The sequence below is a fragment of the Orbicella franksi genome, chromosome 1, assembly GCF_964199315.1.
Source record: "Orbicella franksi chromosome 1, jaOrbFran1.1, whole genome shotgun sequence".
NCBI classification, from domain to species: Eukaryota; Metazoa; Cnidaria; class Anthozoa; order Scleractinia; family Merulinidae; genus Orbicella; species Orbicella franksi.
Genome location: NC_138145.1, coordinates 35,676,414 through 35,690,234, shown reverse-complemented (window position 1 = coordinate 35,690,234; position 13,821 = coordinate 35,676,414). Strand labels below are relative to the sequence as shown.

The window sequence follows — 13,821 nt, the reverse complement described above, 5'->3', positions numbered from 1 at the left end:
AAGAAGGGGAGCCATATTCGTATGGATCACCAAGGCTCTGAAGTAACGCTTCTCCATTGGGTGAGAGCACTTTAACAAGAGCATCATCGCTGTCACACACGATCACGCGACCATCAAGTGCCACTGATACCGAATATGGGCCCTTTGTGTGCCTCATAAAATACCTCACAGTTCCTTTCATGTTCTTACGGGCTGCGCGAAGTTTTTTCTTTCTACTATTGAAGATATCTTCACTTTTCTTAATCGCATCTTCATTCGCTGTGATTTCGTCTTCTGCTTTCTTCAGAATCTTATCAAGTCGCTTCTTTCCTTCTCGAGCAGCTTGTTTAATGTCAACTACATCATGCCGCCAATGGCGGTCATCATGACAGATGTCACAAATACATTCGTTGCATTTCTCGCAGTAATAAAGTAAGTCTTCTCCTTCGTCGCCCTCCTGTTCGCACATAACTAGTCTTTCTAAAAGATGTTCCAGATGTCCTTTCTCAAGCAAAACATTTCTGTGATCCCTGGTTACCCTTAAGCGGCGCTGAGCTCTCTCGCAGGTAGAACAAAGGTAATCTTTACAAACAAAACAGTATGAAATTACCATCTTCCCTTCGTTACAATTCATGCACTTCTTCGCCGCTTGATTTCCTTTACAGTTTGAAAAGCGTTCAAGTTGGAGTCATGGAGAAGAGCCGAATAATTGTGCACTTGCACATTGCCGTGGTAATAATGCTGCGGAAAACTTTGATCGCCATGTGACACAGACGTTGTGCCAAAATTATGCTCGACAAGACCTCTTTCAGGATTTCCTTGCTTTGAAAGCCTTGGCATTTCGAGCTGTCTGTGTGGAGCTCATTGTTGGCCAGATTCAGAGTCAGGGACAGAAACTATCTGAGCGTCAGATTCATCTTCAGAATATCCGAGGCCACCCTGATGGTTTTTCGTGGCTGGTAAAGAACCGGGTTTACTTCGGTTCAGCTCAAAACACTCAACTCCTTGAGGTGTTTTTTGCAAGGACAGAATTGTTGGCGCTAGCTGTCGTTGATTCTCTCGTCCTGTGGCCAAAAAGAGACCGAGATAAAACTAGGTCGTCCTCTGTAGCTGTGCGGGCTTTTTACTCTCGACCGATCCGAGCTCGCTTAAGTCGAACAGTTTCCTCATCTGCTCATTGGAAATTGGTTTCTTATGGACTACGCCGGCAATGATCGATGCCTGTTTTCCTGAGGCCTTTTACAAATGCTCAAATAATTCATTTGCCTGGTCAGAGATAGTGGAAAACGGTTTGTTGTGCGGCGGCATGCGAAGGAAATGATCAATGGCGGCTCTTATGGATTTCGTGGATGAACTTTTGTAATAGGTGCCATCTTTCTTCCTCGCAGAAGTGTAAAAACACTTCAAACAAACATTCAGTTCTTCTTTTGACATTTCTTATATCGGTTTGGAAAATTTGATGCCACCAGGACTAGTAAGCCATTCTGTTAAGGTAAACATTGTTTTTGTTACATAATCTTCATGAATGCGTAAAATCTCGACGGTCATATTTTAATTTTGCAACTTTTAAGGGGACCGTTAAATAATCTAATCTCGAACTTTGTGGCTTTTTTGTTGTTACTGAGACGGCATTGTCCATAATTTCCCGTATTTCTTCTGTAGATAGCTCATCGAGTCTGCTTTTTTCATCCATTTTTTTTGGCTACGAAACTTGGCTTGCCGCGAAAAAGTTTATGCCGAGCGACATTTACCGCATTCATTTCCATATAAGGTCAAACGCGGGTATAATGGCTGGTAACCGAGATCCAGTGAACCAATCAGAAAGCTAGAATTACATTATCCGAGGTTGAGAATTTAATAATAAATATTAGTATCACCCAACTAGTGGACTAATGCAAATCCTGCATTTTGATTGGCTACGCTACTAGGGGACTATTAGTAATAGTCATTGAGTAGCGAAATTGGCGCCATCGAGCGTGACGCTTTCTTTCGTTTTATTCCCAAATAAATATTTCTTCAACTTGCATTTGTTAACTTTATTATTACCTTTTCTGTCCGACTAGTTGGGTGATACTAAAACAATTAGACCCTTCGCCCTCAATTATTAGGAAACTCTAAGTGCAAAAAGACAGCTTTAGGTTGGAGAGCATTACATGTAAAAAAAAGAACACGACCAACTAAGTAAACAGCAACATTTTAATTGATGAACTCAAGTACAATGGATTGTAATTATTGATAGTTTTACAACATTTGGTTTTAAACAGAAGCAACTCCAATGTATACAAGAGGAATTGTTTAATGATACCTCGTTTTCTGAACAACCTTGCTCTTGACAAGAGATTAATATTTTTATAGTATGCGGAAGGCAAGCTAAGAGAATTCTGGCATCCACTAAAAAAACAAAGTATCAAATTTAGAATCGCTCAACATTTCCGAAAAATATACTTTCAAAGGGTTTCCGTCATTATAATTTGTGCGGACTTTTATTGACGACGGAGTTAGAGCACGAATATGTTCAACGCAAGTGGAGGAATATCGAGTTTTTGTAATGTACCCAGGGTTGAAAATGTCTTGAACTACAAAGCTGAACTAATACTTGAAATTGCTTGACATTTCTAAAAAAGATCTACTATTAAAGGAAGAGTTGAATGAGTTATTCCGTGGAAACTCCCACCTATTTAAAAATGACGAGGATGCTCGTAGTACCTTTCAGGGATTAAAAAAGAGGTTTTGGAGCCAATAAGGATGTTCAGCCTCAAAAGGTGCACAGCGGTAATTTTTTGCGGTAGCTTTAAGGGTATCGAGCCGTAGAAATTTGACAGGAGATAATGTATTGTTTTCACATGTATAAAATTGGTACCTCTTGGGCAGTTCTTTTCAAAATTAAATTAAATTAGGGAGAGAAGATCACTGCTAGAGGCAGAAGAAAAGTGCTAGGGACAGATGATCACTGTTAGGGACAGATGATCAGTACTAGGGACAGAAGATCAGTGCTAGGGAAAGATGATCACTGTTAGCGACAGATGATCTGCGCTACAAACGGATGATCAGTACTAGGGACAGATGATCAGTACTAGGGACAGAAGATCAGTGCTAGGGAAAGATGATCATTGTTAGCGACAGATGATCTGTGCTACAAACGGATGATCAGTACTAGGGACAGATGATCACTGTTACGGACAGATGATCACTGCTCAGGACCGATGATCAGTACTAGGGACAGATGATCATTGTTAAGGACAGTTGATCAATGTTAGGGACAGATGACCACTTTTAGGGACAGATGATCAGTGCCAGGGACAGATTATCAGTGCTAAAGAAGACAGATGATCCGTGATAGGGACAGATGATCAGTACTAGGGACAGATGATCACTGTTAGGGACAGGCTAGAGAAGGATGATCAGTACTAGGGACAGATGATTACTGTTAGGGACAGATGATCTGTGCTAGAGAAGGATGAACAGTATTAGGGAACGATGATCACTGTTAGAGACAGATGATCAGTGTTAGGGACGGATGATCAGTGCTAGGGACAGCATAACTATCTTACGCTTTATCCTTAAATTCAAATCACACATGCTGGAGAAAATAAACGTTATAGCCATCACAGAAAACACAGTGTCAAGCTGTGTACAATAGGATCGAAGACTTCACGCTCACCATTCGCTGGTGGCAAAACTACCAATCACAATCAAGAATTCTCGATCCGCCGAACGAGTATATAATACTAAAAAAAATATGCCAGGTGCGGAGTGTTACCGAGCATTGGTCTCTACCACTCCCTGTTATCGGCAACTGATGAGATCCAGAAGGATCGAAACCGCGGTCTTGCCTGATCTACAAGGCTACGAGCCTCCTAACAAAAGAGGGACTATTAACAGTCTCAAAAAAACCTGACAACATCGCAAATAAAAGCAATGACAACCGCAACGTGGAGCTGGATGAACAATCATAGGAAGAACTCCTAAATTCAGAGCTTTTGCCTGAACAAAACCACACAATATCGTAAACAACACGCAAAACAGTCCACAGACTTGCGCGGGAACATCTACATTTGCAGCTCCAGAACGAACAAACTGGAAGGACAAAAAGCTCGATGAAATTGATGCAAGAAGCATAAGCACGTCTCTCTAAGACAGACTCATAGCTTTCAACAAGGAAAGCTTCTGCTATCTCTGGCGAAGCAGGACAAAGATAAATATGACACCCGTGATAAGAAGCAGCATAACTTGTAACAGTTAATCAAACAGCCGGGCCCGGCGTAATAATACAAAATGCAAGTAACCAACATGTTCACGGAATGTTTCAAACTTTGTCCCTCCAGAGCTAATATTTAGAGAGCTTAAAACATATCTTGCAATACAAATGAGAGGTGTCGAACTCTACAAATTACACGCAGATGACAGCGGAAACCACGCAGACCTATGACCTCTAACGGCTCTACTCTGGTGAAATGTCCTCCTAAAAACACGATTATTGCTTAGCGTAATATTCAAAGATCCCCCTATCGTATCATACAAAAGGGGCAGATCCTCAAAAATATACTAGTTCGAGCAAAACTCTCAAAGCGGCTATTACACGTGGATAGGAGTTGTGTAGGCCTGTCACCCCATTGTTATCACGATTTCAAAGATCCTGACGATGGATTTTGGGAGAAAAACAACTCAGAAGGTATCGTAAGAAATTCTGAAGTATTCTAGAAATTCGAGGCCAGTGCTAGATACCCTTCCGATCGCCAGTTTTACCTTTGGCATCTCGTTTACTCGGATCGCTTATTTGTATTGAGTAATCCTACGTGGCGTAGAGCACATGTGATGGTTGGGTGGCTTTGCAGGGATCCAAATGTAAATGCAATTGTCTTGCAGCGTTTTCGTTGAGGTCAAAAGGCTTGACCCTAATTTGCATATGTGGTGACAGTAAGGCGATACTTCTGCTTAGGTCTCTGGAAAAAATCGACTTCCGTTCTGCTTTCGAGATACGTTTGCTGTCTTTGCTCTTATATCAAGACAAATGGTTTGTTTCAGCATCAAGCCGGAACAGCAGACTAGTTTGACTTAATTTTTTGTTTTGCTATAGATTTTTAACCTTTTTTTCCCTATAAAGTTCTACTGAGTGAAATTTTTGTAAAAGAAATATTAGTTTCCATGAGGGCAATGCAACCTTTTTCTCCAGAAAGTACTTTTTGCGTCCTTTCTAACGAGATATGGTAAACTGCTCTGCTGTAAATGCTTCGTGAGAGAATTATGTGAAGAATATCATGTGACAGAATGAGTTAAACAGAATGTGTTGGTTTAGTTAACTTAGTTGATTGTTTGGATCATATTCATAGTAAGATGCCTAAGTTACTTGAACAGTATGACTGATATAGTTACCAAAAAAAACAAAATTTTTAGTTCGTACAAAAATGTTCAGAATTATTGTTTTCAGTCAAAGTACTTTTTGCGTCCTTTCTAACGAGGTATGGTAAACTGCTCTGCTGTAAATACTTCGTGAGAGTATTATGTAAAGAATATCATGTGATAGAATGAGTTAAACAGAATGTGTTGGTTTAGTTAACTTAGTTGATTGTTTGGATCATATTCTTGGTAAGATGCCTAAGTTACTGGAACAGTATGAGTGATATAGTTTACAAAAAAACATTTTTAGTTCATACAAAAATGTTCAATATTATTGTTTTCAATCAGCAGAAATAAAAGAAAGCGGGGGCAGATTTAGTGATAACTATTACTAGTTTTAAATTTAGGAGAAGATATGGGGCGCTTAGTTAATTTTACCCAAAGTGTGGCCTGACATGATTATTTTTTAAATACATCGTCTGCGCGTAAACAACAACATAAGCTGTTTATCGACATAAAAAGCTGATCCCAAAGTTTAAATCGCGGCACAGTTAGTACTTAACGTGTTCAACTTGTTCACTTAACAGTCCTTAACGTGTTCACAAACTGAAACTATGTACAAATCTAACACTACACGGTGATAACTATACAGCCTTTGTTGGCTCAATACTCGTCCACAAAATGGGGGAAGGGGAGGGGGCGCTTATTCGAGGGGGGGGGGGGCACTTATTTTAAATTTTGGCCGATAGGAGGAGCGCTTATTCGAAGGGGGCGCTTATTCGAGAGGGGGCGCTAATTCGAGGATTTACGGTAGTTGCGAACTTCCCATTTTGTTTTGGTATACTCAGATTCTTTGTTTCTAACTTAATTTTAACTTTGTTTAGAAACATAGCGAAATCAGAGTATCACCATCTTGAATTTCAAAACTCTCTAAGAATGTCTTTATAACATCCAAAATCTCAATAATACAAACATGCATGTACCTTTAGAGCACCTTTAGAGCTGAGTTGCGTCCAAGCAATGTAGCGTGTCCAGTGTAAACTGTAGATACCTAAAGCCCCATATCAAATCGCTTTTGAAAGCTACAAGTCAGAGGGAATTTGTTTGTTTGCCCTCAAATTTGGACAGTAGCTAGTTTGACATATAAACAACAAAACGTATCTGCGAATGTTGAATTATTTCTAAATATTTTTTTTCTCCCGGAGCGATTTTTCTACGATCACTCCATAATTTTTTAAATCCTATTTCAAAAATGTCCTGTAGCTTTTCACTGAAATTGAATATGGCAAATCGCAGACCCATGCTTTTTTAGCGCTTTGGGTCCGGAAACTGAGGGACAAATTAAATAAGCGAAAAACAAAATTCGCTTTGACGTGTAGCTTTAAAAAGGTGATTCGGACGCTCGCATTTTGAGGTCGTAAGAAATTTGACATTTCATTTCATTTCAAAATTCTTGGTACAGATGAGACAGCTTTATAAGCTATAATTTGATATGGGAGATTAGGTATCTACGGTTAAAGCCGGACGCGCTATTTTGCTTGATTGTGAGACACCTCTAAAGGTATACGGTAACCATAATGTTAAACATCCCATAATGTTAAACATCCTTTACAGACATGGTTGATCTAGAAATGTCAACGCGAGTAACAAAACTCTTGACAGACCCAAATATTGCCTGACAGATTTTGGGAAAGTCACAAAGTGAGGAAAGTTTAAATTCAGCCCAGGCACCTTAAGCCCCATGCCTTCCCCTCCCCTCGCCCCCCTCACCTTCTCTCCCAGGGTCAAATAGAATGAATGTCCAGACAGGAACGAAATTCTGTGTTTCTTACACTGTATCGCCATATAAGTAAGAATTCTTATTTTTTTTTCCTAAAAAGAAAAATGGAGTAGTCGTGTTGTTTCTTTGCTGTTGTTGCTTCTTTGTTAGGAATGTGTTAAAGCGCAGTTTCGATGAGCTAAAATAATCAAGTGTAATTTATTTCTACACCAAAAGGCGATGACCAAGACTTAATGATTGATTTGTAGAGTTTTGGCATCAAATGAACTTCAAGAAATAGACCCCGCAAAAAAAAAATCCTCTCGCGTAAGATAAAACAATATACAAAGTTGTAAATAGTTTATGTTCTTACTGGTGTTAGCGGTTAGTTTACTTCAGATTGAGATTAACACTGTACAGGGGAGTCTTTAGTCTTCTAAGTATAACCCAGACTATTAATTAGTTATCTTAAATAACATTAATTACAGCGCTAACTGAATTGAAACATCACTTTACTAGTGCCACCCAAGATTGTTTTAGATGCTGCGGTGAGAGTAGAGCCAGGTAGCCAAGTACAGTGTTCAGCCATTGGAACCACTCCCATATACATAGCATTGATACGGAACTTCACAGTGGTGATGAACACAACAAACATTGCAAGCAGTAAATTATACCAGGAAGGTAACTACACCTGCGTGGCCACCAACAAGTATGGAACTGATGTAAAGCACTTCGTAATAAAAGGAGGTGAGAAAATAAGATATTTTGAAACTAACCCTGTGCGTTCTGAATTGTGACTAGTATTTGACACATACTTATTGTAAGTCAAAACAGACGAAGGGAGGGGGTACGTGTCCATCCCCCCGAGGAGGGGAGAATCTGTCCATAACGCAATTATTTCATGTTCATAATCTTTCTAATATGTTGTCATGAAAATGCGACCAAATGTTGTGAATTCATCTGAAGTTTCCCTGGAAGTAATTTGCAATGACATCTACATGTAATGGCATGTGATGGTAAAAGCAAAGTGATGTGTTTTTTTCTTTTTCAAAGACAAAAACAGCCAGAAATCACTTCATAAATAAATTGCATCGTGTGGCGCACACGACTACGAACCCTTTACATACTGGTCAGCGGATTGGCAAAACGTCGAACAGGAATCGAAGGATTGAGTGAACCTCACATCCATACCTATATCTCGGATTAATGACTACCTCATGATCATTATCCGAGTTAAAAATGAGATGAAGGAATCTGTGTGTTTTGGTGCCTTGAAGTGGCTTGATAGGCACTTGATGGTTCTGAAACTGAGACAAAAAAAAAGTCAGAGAAATAATTAAATAAATAAGTATTAAAAGAAATATCTTAATTAACCACTTCCCCAATGCGGCTTTTCAGGGTCAATGGAAACAAACAGTGGCAGGGAATAAAACTATTCAGTCGATAAAAGTTTGGATTTTTATTATTTTGATTTGTTACATGCAGGGTGTGGTCCAGTGATTGAAAATACACTCAGAAGTCCCGGATATCCTAACGACTACCCAAATAATACAGATTGTATTTCTTCGGTTCCTATTCCACAAGGCATGGTGATTAATATTACCATTAACAAACTTTACCTGGAGGATAGTGTATCTTGCGAGTAAGTACTGATTTTTAGTGTGTTAACAAGTTGTGAGTGTAGGGAGAGGTCCAGTGACCTGCATCACTTTCTCCACAGAATGTAAAGACTGAATGGGCAAAAATCTCCTCCTTTTTTTCAAGGAAAGTCACATTTGTATTAATCTGATTATTTGATCGCAAGGTGTAGGAGGAAACTTTTCAGCTGTGAACATGTGCTCAGTTCCTTCAACAACTTTGAGTTCTTAAAGTGGCGTAAGGTTGAATTTAGTTTGTTTTACCACCAAGTAATAATTAAATGCTTTCCAGTTTGAATAACTCTTTAGTAACAGGGACGAAAAATTCTGAAACTAAATTATAGCTTCAAGTTAAAGGTCTCTAGTCAACCACACCTTTGTTTTTGTTTTTTTTACATGAGAGGGTTTAGCTATTATATTATATTCGCAGCGTGTCGAAATAAAGGAAATCACTCTGAAACTACTTGAGATAATTAAACATACTTTCAGGAACACAACTGACAGCAAAGCAATAAGATTTGGCTTCACCAAGCAATATCAAAAAATTTTGATGGCATCGAAAATGGCGGAGACTGACTAGATGCTTTGATATGTACATATATTCTATTTTTATCGTCACCATTATTTTTTGACCGATCAAGTCTTGACAGAAACCGCGAAGAAAAGATAGTCATCTAGATTCTTAAGATTGGCACACAGTAGGGAACACGTTGCACACGCTGGAAACGTTGGACACGTTTCAGTGACATTTTCCTAGTGTGAAAGTTTTGCTGGTGTGGAAAAGGGAGCAGGGATGGCGCAGTAATGAGAGCGCCCGCCTCCCACCAATGTGGCTGGCGTTCGATTCCCGACCCAGTGCCATATGTGGGTTCAGTTTGTTCTTGGTTCTCGCCCCCTGAGGGTTTTCATCCGGGTTCTCCGGCTTTCCGTCCTCCACAAACTACACACCAAGGAGTTTGTCCCCGCTTCATGACCCTGCAGCATGTCCTTACTGTGTGCTGGCCGACCTTTACACTTTTCGAGCTTGCCGTTGTCGGGTTCTAGTGAATGATAGAATACAGGTCACCCAACCAAACTACTTGCAATATTTGCACAAGACCACTAGTTTAAATTCACTAATTGCAGATAGTGCGACGCTACTTTAATGAGGATGAAGTGAGAAACTACAATGGCAGTCGGCTACACTTACCGCAGTCTTATACTTAACTTAACACATTGCCAAGTAAGAAGTTACACAACCTTTCAGTACACACTCTGCTCATAAGGAAAATGGTTGAATGAATAAATATGACTGGCAACATTCTCACAACATTAGGAATTTCAAACTTATGGTTAAAAAACTGACATGCGCATGTGTGATGCACTTTTCAGTGATCTCCAAGCTTGTATCTCGAGTCTTTCCTCCTTTCTGCGCAAGCAAGTAACTCTGGAGAATTCTGTTGCTGGATCGATTTTGATTGGTTTAAAAAAACAATGATGGCGACCAGAAGTAAAACAACAGGGACCTGATTAAGGCACATGATTTTCACCTAGGCATGTGCAATTCAACCGGAAGTGGGATATTTTTGGATTTCTAATAAGTACTTTCCAGGGTCACTCGGTTCTTGAGTGCTGGTCAAGGGGAACGAAGAATCTGAGTTCCAGGTTGAAGTGACCGCTTGTTACAGAAGGTCACTTGTTTATGTTTCATTTCTTTGCAGCCGAGATTATTTAGAGATTACCAATGAGAAGAATCGGGTTTTTGGCAAGTACTGTGGTCACATGACTGAAAAGAGAGTTCTTGTATCTGGAAAATACGCGTTGATAAAATTCCACTCAGACAGCAATATTCAAAACAGAGGATTTCTAATGGAGTTCTCAGCTGTTGTGCCACCCTGTAAGAAATGATAATTGATATGGAGTTTGATGCTTTTATGATTTAGATAATAACTTTAAAATGTGTTAAGGCACAGAAGAGAGATATTTCTTAAACAATTATAAAACCAAAACTGATAAGGGGGAGTAGACGTGTATCTGTAAGAGTGACTGCTGGGGACGATAGAAGTTGATACAGATAATCAGTCAATACAATGAATAACGATCGCACGATATCTATAGACATAGATAATGACTTTGAAAAACGATACAAATTTGAAATTTTGGAACACACCCTACAAAGCTTGGAATTCTCGAATTTTATCTCGAGATAGCCTCCTTTAAGACAAGTGGAATGTGTGAGTGCCCAAAGGAGTTTTTATCTCGAACACGTAAGGAACAATTAACAAAAACTTTGTCTCCCTCCACAAACTCGAAAGGCCTTCCATTCCTTGCTAAGTGAAAGTACCTGGTTCAAGCTGCATGGCCGGGGTAGCCTGCGTAGGTGGCGGGATTCGTGAGCGAGTGATCCTAAGCCCACAAGTGAAATTTAACCTGATTCCTCGCCAAGTCCCTCGTGGCTTCGCCAGTTGCTTTCACTCTCGGTTTCGCCGCCAAAACAAAAGCTCTCGCGCGCAAAATCCCGCAGCTATGTAGGCTAGCCATCGGGAGTTAGACAGTTTTGGTGCAAGTCAAGTGATACGTTCTAGTCCAATAATAGGATGGTGTTCATGATATAACACCCAGGACCCTTGTGTCGGGTGGTAGGGTCTCCGGGAAACAAATTAAAATTCACTTTTTTCATGTGGCCAGTCGTTAGCTACCTTTGAGGCCATATGAGTCCCGTGCAGAAGCAGATTCGACACCAAATGGTCAACTCCAAAAGGCGGGTTAAAATGACCATAGAAAACCAACTCGGAAATTCCTGTCCTATAGAATGTTTCTACTGCTATCGTATTTTCATGTTATTTCTGGCGATGTAAAAAAAGGTTTATTTTTTACTCTTAGCTGTTCCAGAACCTGTTGCCTTCTACCCCTTGAATGCTCGCTATAAAGCCACAGAAAAAGAGAACAGGCAACTAAAGGGAACCCTGGGAGATGTTGCGATTACAAATGGACCCTACAACGAACCAGGCGGAGCGTACATGTTTTATGGCACTGCAAGTAGCTACATCGAGTTTCCGAATAAAGGGGGTCTGGACACTCGGTTCTCAATCACACTGATGTACTGGGTTCAACCCGTAGGCCAAGATGGACCACTATTCAGCTACGGAGTTTCTGGTCTCACTGTCTGTATCAAGATTAAGCACGGCAAATTCCATAATCGAATCGTCAACAAAAAAACTAAACTTAAAAAAAAGAAAAAAAAAAACTAACTACCATCACAACTGAGGTACTTCCAGCAGGAAAGTGGGTTCATGTTGCAGCAAGTTACGATCACAACAGCGGAAATAACTCGCTGTATATCAACGGACATTTGAGAGCCTCGCAAAACATTGGCACAGGTTATGAGATTGCAACCGCTTTCCAGAGAGTTCGAGTGGGGGTTAAATTTGGCATTTCATATTTCAAAGGGAAAATTGCGGAAATGAAGGTTTACGACGTCGCACTAAACGAGGCACAGATACAAACATCGATAATACAAGGTAACTGAAAACAATATGCACTTCTTCCCTTCCACTTCGCAAGGGGTAACAGACACCCATTTCAGGATACCGCTTCGCAAAACAGGGTCTCGCAGAGGACAAAAGAAATGATTAAAAGAACCCGAGAATATCGAGAACAGACAAGCCTGTGAGAGTAGACAGATTTCTTCATTTCTGTTGTTTCACGTCGTCCGAAAATAAGTCTGCGTGTACCTTCGCACGCTAAAAGTGACATGCAGTATCGTTTTAAGGCCATTAAAGTCAATGTCTTGGCCACCTTTTAGAATTCTCTCATGGGTTGTTTTCAGCACGCACCTTGACCTTAATTTACAAATATATACATGCGTGCATCATTGTGTCAACTAAAACCACATTTTGACGTTAGCTGTGCCTCGATCACAGCAAGATGTGATTTGCTTGAAAATAATGTAAGCAGGTATGGTCAGTCAATGAACATTAAAGGTAAAAGTTCTTTTTATTTCTAACTGATTAGTTCCACCAACGATAACATTCCCAGCTGCTCTGTTAGCAGTACAAGGAGGCATGCTGTCATGTTCAGCCAGAGGAACTCTTCCCATATACACAGCACTGATGTGGAACTCTACAGTACTGGTGAATACAACAAACACTGCAACCATCCGTCTGGACAAGGATGGAAACTACACCTGCCAGGCCGTCAACCAGTATGGAACTGACGTGAAAGAACTCCAAGTCAATTTCACAAGTAAGAGTTTTTTCTGGCCTAATCTCTCTTTTCTTGTCAAGTAAAGTACAATGCTTGAGGGTGAGTCCCTGGTAAACTTCGAGAAAACGCGCTGGGTACAAAGCACTAAGTACCTGTAATGCACGAAATGAACGGGTTGGAGACTATAACATAAAGTGAAGCTCCATGCTGTCCACATTGTTATCAAAGAGTTCTTTCTGACTATTCGTTGGCCATAGCATCTCTTGATTTAACTGACATCTCATGCAGTGATCGCACTTAAGGACGTATCTTGAATACCTTCAATCCTGGCCATAACGTTTGAGACACTGTTATTTTTCCATAAAAACCAGAATCCAATTTACTCCCCTTCCCCCTCTGAACAATGCTGGGTGTCAGGAGTCAATGAATTGTAGAAATGGCCAAATAATTACTTCTAAAAGAGATTTTATAAAATACTTGAGATAGTACGCGCACTCCCATTGATTGGTCGATAGGCGTGTCTAAATGAGCGTATGTAAATACGGGTTGCACATGACGTTTTAGATCCTCACGTATTTTTAAGAGCTATTTAATAAAATCAGTAGAGTACTTTTTCCGTGTAAACGTAGCTTCATCTAAACACTTGGAAAGTTGAAAGAATTCTCAAAAGTTTTGCAAGCCCTCGACCTGCGTCTTGGATTTGAGTACCTATCTCGAATTCTCCCAGCTCCTCACGTGTTTAGATGAGGCTACATAAACACAGAGAAAGTATTCAATTGCTAAATCTGAAGCCCCTTCTCCATACTTTGAAGACGTCCATGAGAACAGTTTTATCCCATTTTATACTCAACTTTATTATACAACAGTCGAATAAAGTAAACATGAATTCTCATCCTTCAAGTCATATCAAGTTTGGTTTAAATT

The 13,821-nt window shown here is 40.0% G+C and overlaps 1 pseudogene across 1 annotated transcript in view; it reads left to right on the top strand.

The window, feature by feature from the left end:
* LOC145479967 (uncharacterized) overlaps positions 1 to 13,821 on the top strand; it is a 331,443-nt pseudogene that overhangs the window by 286,061 nt on the left and 31,561 nt on the right. The window contains exons 2-6 of the transcript XR_014048490.1: positions 7,595 to 7,822; positions 8,561 to 8,717; positions 10,413 to 10,588; positions 11,575 to 12,212; positions 12,706 to 12,936. The product of XR_014048490.1 is annotated as an uncharacterized LOC145479967 (transcript). The remainder of the gene's footprint in view (positions 1 to 7,594; positions 7,823 to 8,560; positions 8,718 to 10,412; positions 10,589 to 11,574; positions 12,213 to 12,705; positions 12,937 to 13,821) is intronic.